Here is an 8,378-nt window from a genome sequence, read left to right as displayed (position 1 = left end):
GGTAATTGAGGCTAGGAGATCATACAAAAGTGCCATTTTGGCCAAAGAATGATTAAAACACTCTAGTCCTGACATGTTTAAAAATGGTCACACAACCTATTTCTTTGTTTCATAACCATCGCGCTCCCTCTCCCTTTTTTGGCATGGCAACAAATTCAACAAAATCAACGCCATCTAGTTAAACTTTTTGATTTAGTGGTGGGTCCGGCGGTCCTGTCAACGAGGAGGTTAAGACAAGCAACGTGGAGAGGCAGGAGAAATCTATCTGAAATGGAACGTGCCCATTCTAAATAATTTCAGGTGGGAAAATCGTTCCAAGTTGACGGATAATTGCAGAAAGGACGTCCCAACCCCTCGAGCCGGGGCCGTCCGTCCGCGCAGCCTCGGAAGCCCCTCGCCGCGGCCGGGAGGACCGCCGCCGGCCGGGCCGCCGCTTCCTGCCCGCGGGCGGCGCACCCGGACCCCGGGAAGGTGCCGCTTGGGGAAACGTGGCACCGTCTCCAGCCCGCGTCCCGGGCGCTGCCGCGCGGCGGCCGAGCGCTCCAGCGAGCCGGGTCGGGAAGGCGGCGCGGCGGCCGCGCACCGGCCCGCGGGGAGAGCCGCCCGCAGCGCCGGCGCCCGCCCGGGGACGGGAAGTGGCGCCCCGCCCGCCCTCGCGGCCCGCGGCCCCGCAGCCCCGCGCCGCCCCCTTTCTCTCGGCCTCTCCCTCGGCCTCCACACCCGGGCCGAATTCTTGCATAAATTATGCCAGGCGCGCCTGACGTCAGGTGGCGGCGCGCGGGCGCGGGCGCGGCGAGGAGGGAGCCGGCGGCGGGCGCGCGCGGCCCCGCGGCCTCGGGCGCGCGCAGGCGTGTCGGGCGCGCGCAGGCGCTGGCGTGCTGGGGCCGCGGCGGCGGCGGCGGCGGCGGCGACGGCGGCGGCGGCGGCGGCGGCGGCGACGGCGGCGGCGACGGCGGCGGCGGCGGCGGCGGCGGCGCGGGGGTTGAGCCGTGGTAGTGCGGACGCGCTCGTGCTCGGGAACTATCGGATTAAACTTGAATCGAGTGCAATTACACAAAGGAGCGCCGCTGAGGAGGCGACCCGGGGACCCGGAGACCCTGAAACTCGCCAGAGCCGCGTTCGCCCCCGGCCAACTCCGCGCCCGAGGACTCAACCCCCTGGCCGCGGCCGCCGAGCCAACTCCGGAGCCCGCTCTGCGTTTTGTTTCCCCCTCGGCACAGGGCAGCGGAGAAGCCCTCCCGCCCGCCCGACCCGGTAAGCGCGAGAGTTCGCCGGGCGCCCCCAGGAGGGGCGGCGGCGGCAGGAAATCGCTCCGGGCCGGGGCCGGGGCCGCGCGAGGAGTTGGGAGCGAGGAGTTGGGCGTGTGCGGGGCGAGGGGCTAGAGCGGGCGGGGGCCGGGGCCGGCGCTGGAGCGCAGCGCCGCCCGGGCCGTGTCGCCGGCGTCGCCGCCCGGGGGGCCCGAACCCGCGCCCGGAGCGCCGCCCGGCGACCCAACTTTTGCCTGCGTCCGCTGGGCCGGCGGCGGCGGCGGCGCGCGGTCCGGCCGAGGGTCACTTCCTCGCATGTAAATGGCTTTTTGTTGTGCTGCCGGCGTGGGGGGGGACGGGGGACAGGAGGGAGCGTGTCTGCGCGCGGGGGAACGCGAGCGCGTTTCCTCCCGCCGGCGCCGAGCACGAGTTGCCGGCTCCATTCGAAAGAAAAAGGAAGGAGGAAAAGTTGGGCTGCAACTCCAGTGCGAGTGGGCGATGGGCGCGCGGGCGCGGGGCGGCTGAGCAGCGGAGGCGGCGGCTCGGGGACGGCGGCGACCCCCGCCTCCAGCCCCCGCCCCCCGCCCCGGACCGACCACGCCGCGCTCGCCGGGAGCGGCGGCCGCACCGGCGCGAACAAAGTGCGTCCCTCCTGGCGCGGCGGCGCCGGCCCGCGCGGGGACGGCCACCGGGCGAGGTGGGTCGGCGGCGAGGAAAGTGCGCGGGGCGCCGCGTGGGGCGGGGGCGGCGCGAACACGCGGCGCGGGGGGCGTCCCGAGCCCGGCCCGTGCCGGCCGCGGGCGCGGAGTTGCGAGCCCGGAGCCGGGGGCTCCCGGGGCTCCCCGGCGGCTCCCAAGTGCGCGAGGAGGAGAAGAAAGGGAGCAGGGTCGGGGCGAGCGCGGGGAGGCGCGGCGCGGAGGGAACCCCACCTTGCCGAGCTGGCCGGGCCAACGGCGGCGGCGGCTGCATAATAGCGACTTTAAGCCCCCGGAGGCAGCTCAGCTCCCCCATCCCCGAGTCCTCCGGGGGTCAACGCCGAGGGGGGGTGTCACCAGGTGGCCCCCGGGGTGGCCCGGGTGCGCTCTGCCCCCGCCGAGATCCGCCGTTCGGGGCGTGAACGGCCGAGGTGGCTGGAGGCCAGGCGGTCAGCGGGCAGAGGAAGGAGGGCGGTGGGGGACGCGTTGTTTGTTTGGTTGGCACCGGGGGTGCGGGGGCGCGGGCACCCGGAGGGCTGCGGTGCGGGGCGGTCGCGTCGGCGCGGGGCGAACGCGGCCGGGGGGCGGGGGAGGGCGGCGGATCCCGGGCGCGGGGGGGCGGGGGGTCGGGAGGCTCCGGGGAAGGAGCCGCCGGCCCCGAGCAGCCATCATTACCGAGCCGCCTTTCTCCGGATGGCTGTGCCTCGAGGAGCCCCGCGCCGTGGGAGCGCACCCCGAACTCGCGGCCGCCCGCCCGCCCGCCGGCTTTGTGAGCGCCCCCGTCGAGCGGACGCGCGGGGAGTGCTTCTGCTACCCGGCGGCCGGTTTTCCTGGAGGTCACTTTTAGGGACTGTTCACGCCTCGTTTTTAAACTAGTTTTTTTCCTCCTCTTCCAAACAGACAATGGACAAAAGAAAAGTAGCAACCCACATGGAGAGTTTCCTTTTGAATTGCTAGAATTAGATACACTATCCAGCTCTCCACTTGCTAAGTATACTTTTTAGTTTCCCATTGTATATTATCTAGCCATCGATTTAAAGAACTTATCTTGAAATATGTCCATTCTCTGGGCTTGATTTTTGGGCTGCATTAAATATTTTAACTTATTTCTAAAGGATTATGTGAAGGCCCTGATTTTTATTTTCTGAAAATTCTCATTAAAGCCGTCTTTGCAGTGGGCAGTACCTTTCAGAGAGGTTGAGTGTGTTTTCCCCCCATTTGTCTCCCGATAAGGGGAGGTGGGAGTACTCACTAAAGGTAATAATCAAATAGAAAACAACAACAACAAACCACACAAAACTTATCCTTATTTCCTCACAGATCTAGTCTAACGATGGCCAAAAAAAAAAAAAAAAAAAAAAAATCGTACTGACTGTGATCTTAGCAGCATGGGAACCTGATTTATCCCAGTTATAATTCCGTTTAGATTGTAGCAATGTGTAAGTAGTAGGTAATTTCTTATTTCAGAAATAACTTGAGCAGTGATTCTGCGAAGTTGAATCCGCCTCCCAGCCCCCAGAGTACATCTGTCGCGGAGTGTTTTTGTCTTGCTGTTGCACAACAGAAGCCCTCCAGTCTTTACCCTAAAATGGCAGCTTTCATTTGACTGGGGCCCATTCATTGACAATGATAATAAAGAGGCTGAAAGCTAGATGCTTGGGGCACGGAGCAGGACTGGGTTTGCCTTTCTAGGTGATAGTAAGTGGGAGACATTTTATGTCTTCCAGATTTGTTCACAGAAAGTTTGTTTTCCCTGAAAAATCTGCTCTGTGGAAAAAAGTTACAAGGTAAACAGAATTTGGAAGTGGAAAGCTGACTTGCAGCAAATTTTAGAAACTAAGTTTTCTTGTTTTGCCAAATAGTGAAATTATGACATCCCCCCCCCCCCGCCCTTTTGGTAACCAGCTAAAGGGACATGGTGGATTTTTGTGAGGCTTGTAGCAGGTGAATTTCATCACCATAACACTCAAGAATTGTTTTCTAGCACTATGGATTTTATTGTTTATAGTCTGTTGATATTTTCTATTTTTTTTCCTCCCTCTGTGCAAGCCAGTAAATTGAAGCTTGACGAATTCTGTTCTAGGTTTTTCAGGATTCAAATGAGTTTCTTGATAAGAAATGAATAATTATAATAAAGGGACTGGTATGTGCATTCCAAACTCTAATTATATTGGTTTAATCAATGAAATTATTTTTACGTCAATTAAAAAAATTGTTTCCTTTTCTATGTCTTAATTTTGAAAGTGAGGATAGAGAAATGTAGGTCATTTATAGGTGACGGTGATGGTTAAAAACTCAAACATTATTTTCCTCTTTTGAGGAAAAAAAATAGCACTTTTGTTTTTTTTCCCCAAGTTGAGAATACCTAAGTTGAGTTTAAAATAGCAGGTCTAGTAACTTAATTTTGAAGCAGTACTTTCATAGATTCTCCTGTACTTGGTTTAGTTGTTAATCAGTTCGACTTATAGGACTATTTCCAAAACTTTTTTCATGAGCGTCTTACTTTTATTGAGTTAAAATGAATACCATGGGGAGTACCTTTATAAAACTGCATCAAAGAAATGTGACAATTTTTTCTTCATACAGATGCAGTCAGTAATGTACTACCTATTGTATAGTTTTTAGGCAGAAAGGTCAAAAGTAAAAGAATATTTTCGTCTATGAGAAAATACAGTCGGAGTGCTTCTACGTACATGCCGTGTAACCCGTAAGAGCAATCTCAGTGCCGAGTTTAGAGTAGTTATTTCAAACCTAGCCGAAGAGCATTTTATTCCCTGTGCTTGAGAAAGTGTCACCATCCATTTGGTTACTTTTGATTCAGCAATCACTGGCAAGCTTTCGGTGTGTAAAACGACAAATAAGAGGCGGTGCTTTCCCTCACAGAGTTTACCATCTACTAGGAGAGCGCGTTCTATAGGTAACCAAGTACTCATATTTTAACTTTTAAGATCAGCTTTGGATGTGTTGTTATTGTCCATCTTTTATTATCCGTACATGGCCTTTCAGGTTTGATAGTAGTCGCCATGGCCGTCTTATAGACATCTACTATAAATAAGGCATTGCAAGAATAAAAATGCTTAGTCAGGGCTGAGCAAAATGTGTGGCTGCAAAAAAATGACCCTTAAAATTTCAGCTTTGTAATCAAGTGATTTGCTTCCAGTATTCAGATGCTTTCTAGATGTAAACAAACCAGCACTTAGATAGATGCAGGTCACAGAGCTAAATTCACTAAGGTAGATGGGGAAGGAGCATCTGGGGTGATGATGGTGAGATGATGTCGGGAACATGATGGCGCTGTGTGACTCTTTAATTGTCTTGTTCATTCACTCGGACACTTTTGTATATCTTTAAAAGAGTATTCTTTTTATGCCCTTTTAGAAATTCAGAATTTTGTATTGTTATATCTTATCAGGTTTCTAAAGCCATTATAGCTTTATCAGTTTGGGAGATAAAATTTTCCTTTTTCTCTGGAGATCTTTATTATTCTGTCCTAGTTTTTTTTTTTTTTTTTTTAAAGAAAACTTTGACATTCAAAGATGATGGATGATGTAAAAATATGAAAGAAATTGGGAGTAAATGATCACTTTTCTATTTCTATCACTTTTCTGTTTTTCTACAAAAAATATGAAGATGTAATGATTTATTTTAATTTGGGTATTACTCAGTTGCACTTATGGCAAAAGCCCATAGCTGATTATGGTGGTAGTTAAGAGCTGGGATGGTAATTAAAAACATTAGTACCGTTCTTTTATATTTTACTTTTATCAATATATTAAAATTCTTAAATGAAACCACACCTGTGTGATAAAAATAATAAATAGAAACAGGAAATCATAATGATATTGTCAAGTAGAAATTCATCTTACAGTCATTAGTAAATCTTTGGATATTTAGAGCATGAGGACCTTGGAGAGCTAGTTGAACTTTCTCATTTTACAGATTGAGGAACTAAAGCCCAGAGGATTAATTAAAGGAGCCGTCTCTGGCTGGCCACCCAGTTACTGCCGGCAGAGCTGCCTTGGTCATGGTTGTCTTCCTGGTGCCTAGCTGGGTGCTCATGCAGGGGAGTGCCGGGTTGGTCTTTGTTGGATGACTGAGCTGCTTCGGGAAGAGACTAGCTCTTCCTCTTATGTTCTGACTCAAAAGCACCTTTTGGCTTAAGCATCCTATAGCCTATGCTCACATAGCTCTTAAGGGTGTTCTTAAGCCAACGGCATTGTATTTGCCTCTGTGTGGTGGTTTGGAGGTTTTTTTGGGGAGGCGGGGAGCGGGGAGGTATGATTATCCATCTAGAGAAATGCAGAGAAAATTATTCTGAGACTTGATTATTGTTTTCATTATAGAAGCACGTATTCATTACCGTAACTAGGTTCCAGTACCTTTAACTAATGTTAGGTGACTGCAAACATAATTGTTTTCTCAGGGAAATATTTTTGGAGGTTTTTGTTTTGTTTTTATTTTGAAAAGTAAAAAACTATCTTTTTAAAAATAAAAATAAGGTAGAATAGTAATGAAGAAGCATTACTTGGCAGTAAGAGGCCGATTGGTCCCTGAGCTTGTTTGTGGCCATGTGGCATCAAAGACACTTTCTTCAGTGGTCCTTTTGACCTTACACCACTGCTGTAGGTGCCAGGCTTGGCTCTAGTGGCTAGTGACTGGGCTGTGATCAGTTTTCCTGTTTCACCTGTTTTCTTGTTCATCGGCTCAAGTGTCTATTGGGTACCTGCTACCTCAAAGGCGCTGTGCTATGCCTGAGTTAGGAATACAGTGGTGCCAGGAGAAGACATAAAAGACCCACGCGAAAAATAGAGCCACCGCAACGTCATAGGTGCTGGGCGGCGGACTGGGAGGAAGGACAGTCACCTGTTAGGAGCGGCTTCAGCGCTGCCGTCCAAGCGATGGTAAGGAGAAAGGGGCAGTGCTAGCCCACCTGGAGGGAGGCAGCGTGTCTGAGGCCCACGGAGAGCAGCTAGATGACACGCAAGAGGCGGGCACAGGCCAGCTTGGGCGGGGCTAACAGGATATGGAATTTGGGATTTAAAAAAAAAGCAGCAGAGCCACTGGTGAGTGTTAAGCCGGGCTTGACATGAGCAGGCTTGTGTTTTGAAGACTGAATTGGTGGGTGGGGCAGAGGAGAGAGAATAGGCTGGGAACCTCGTCCTGCCCGCTATTGCTGTGGTCCACGGGGTGGGAAGGACCAGTGGTTTGGGCTAGACTGGTGGTCGTGGAGATGGAGAAGTGGACAGGTTGGAGAGATATTTAGGAGGCCCAATGACTTGTATTTGAAGACAGATTTGTTCTCAGGCAGAGGAAGGTGTCAGGGAGCGTAGGTTTCTAGTGTATTCGCTGCATGGCCGGCTGGCTGGGGTTGCTGCTCTCCGAGGTAGGGAGCACCTGATCAGGACCTGGTCTGAGGAGGAAGTTCACGAGCTCTTGAAGCATGTGACTGAGGTGGCCGATAGCGGACCGTGAAACTGTTGCTTCAGCCTTCTTTCCATTGCTAGCGGCATTCTAAAACTTCCCAGAATAGTCTGCCAGCTTCCCCCCAAAGATGTCGGTGTATGGCGAGCCCACCAAGGATTGCTGGTGGTGTCAGTGGAAGGGGAGAGAAGAGGGAAACTTTGTTATCTACCTTGATATATGGTACTTTCTTACTTGCTTAATAGGAGTTTGCTTGCTCATACAAGGAAGAGGACCCTCCGGTGAGCAGACTTTGCCACATTTTGTCCTTGTCATGGTTGTCTTCCTGGTGCCGCTTTCTGTTGCTAGTTATGTATTGGGACGAGGTCCTTGGACTCCCGGAAGATAGCTGGTGCTCCCCATGGAGGAAACTGGTCGCATTTTAGGAGCCGGTTGTGGCCAAACATGGGTGTGGTAGAAATGAATGCATTACTTAGGTAATTGTGGAGGGAAATACTGTCCTCGGTCAGAACACTTACCTGTTCTGGGGGAGGAACTATGTATAAACTACCTTAATATATCTTAACAGTCACTTTGTTCAATTATTATAAAAAGTGGATGATAGAGCGCGATTGGTCGCAAGTGAGAGATGCTAATTGATAAATCCAGAAAAGCTTCCAAGTTGCTGACTTTATATTATATAAGAAAAAGTATGAAAACCCTGAACATTCATCTTTTGTTTTTTTGTTGTTTTTTTAAGAATAAACGGTCAATTTTATTGGGCTCAGACTAAGAATCCATGGGTCTTGAGGACCTCTGTGAATTTGTCAGTTTTCTTGTCTATGTTCTTTTCGGCCTGCTTCCGTAGCCTCATGAGCTGCTGCTTTTTCGGGTAGTGGATCTTGGCCTTCTCCTTTCTCTTCTCCTCCAGTGTAGCCGTTACTGCCTGGTACTTCCGCTAACCTCATGAGCCAGGCGCCCTACGTAGGCAAACTGGGGGTGGGGTAGAGGGAGAAACGAAGCTGTAAGAAAACGA

The 8,378-nt window shown here is 51.9% G+C and overlaps 1 protein-coding gene across 4 annotated transcripts in view; it reads left to right on the top strand.

Moving 5' to 3' along the window:
* The first annotated feature begins 976 nt into the window (after positions 1 to 976).
* The window catches only part of CHD7 (chromodomain helicase DNA binding protein 7), a 178,469-nt gene continuing 171,067 nt past the window's right edge, over positions 977 to 8,378 (top strand). For 3 of the 4 annotated variants that reach the window (XM_079901672.1, XM_079901671.1, XM_079901669.1), the window contains exon 1: positions 977 to 1,254. The gene's annotated coding sequence lies outside the window, so the exon portion shown is untranslated. Of the gene's footprint in view, positions 1,255 to 1,822; positions 1,945 to 8,378 lie in introns of those variants that run through there. The other variant, XM_079901670.1, reaches the window with a different exon arrangement.

This window comes from Stenella coeruleoalba, assembly GCF_951394435.1.
Source record: "Stenella coeruleoalba genome assembly, chromosome: 17".
NCBI classification, from domain to species: domain Eukaryota; kingdom Metazoa; phylum Chordata; class Mammalia; order Artiodactyla; family Delphinidae; genus Stenella; species Stenella coeruleoalba.
Note: the sequence above shows the minus strand (reverse complement) of the source record. Positions and strands in the feature narration are given on the sequence as shown.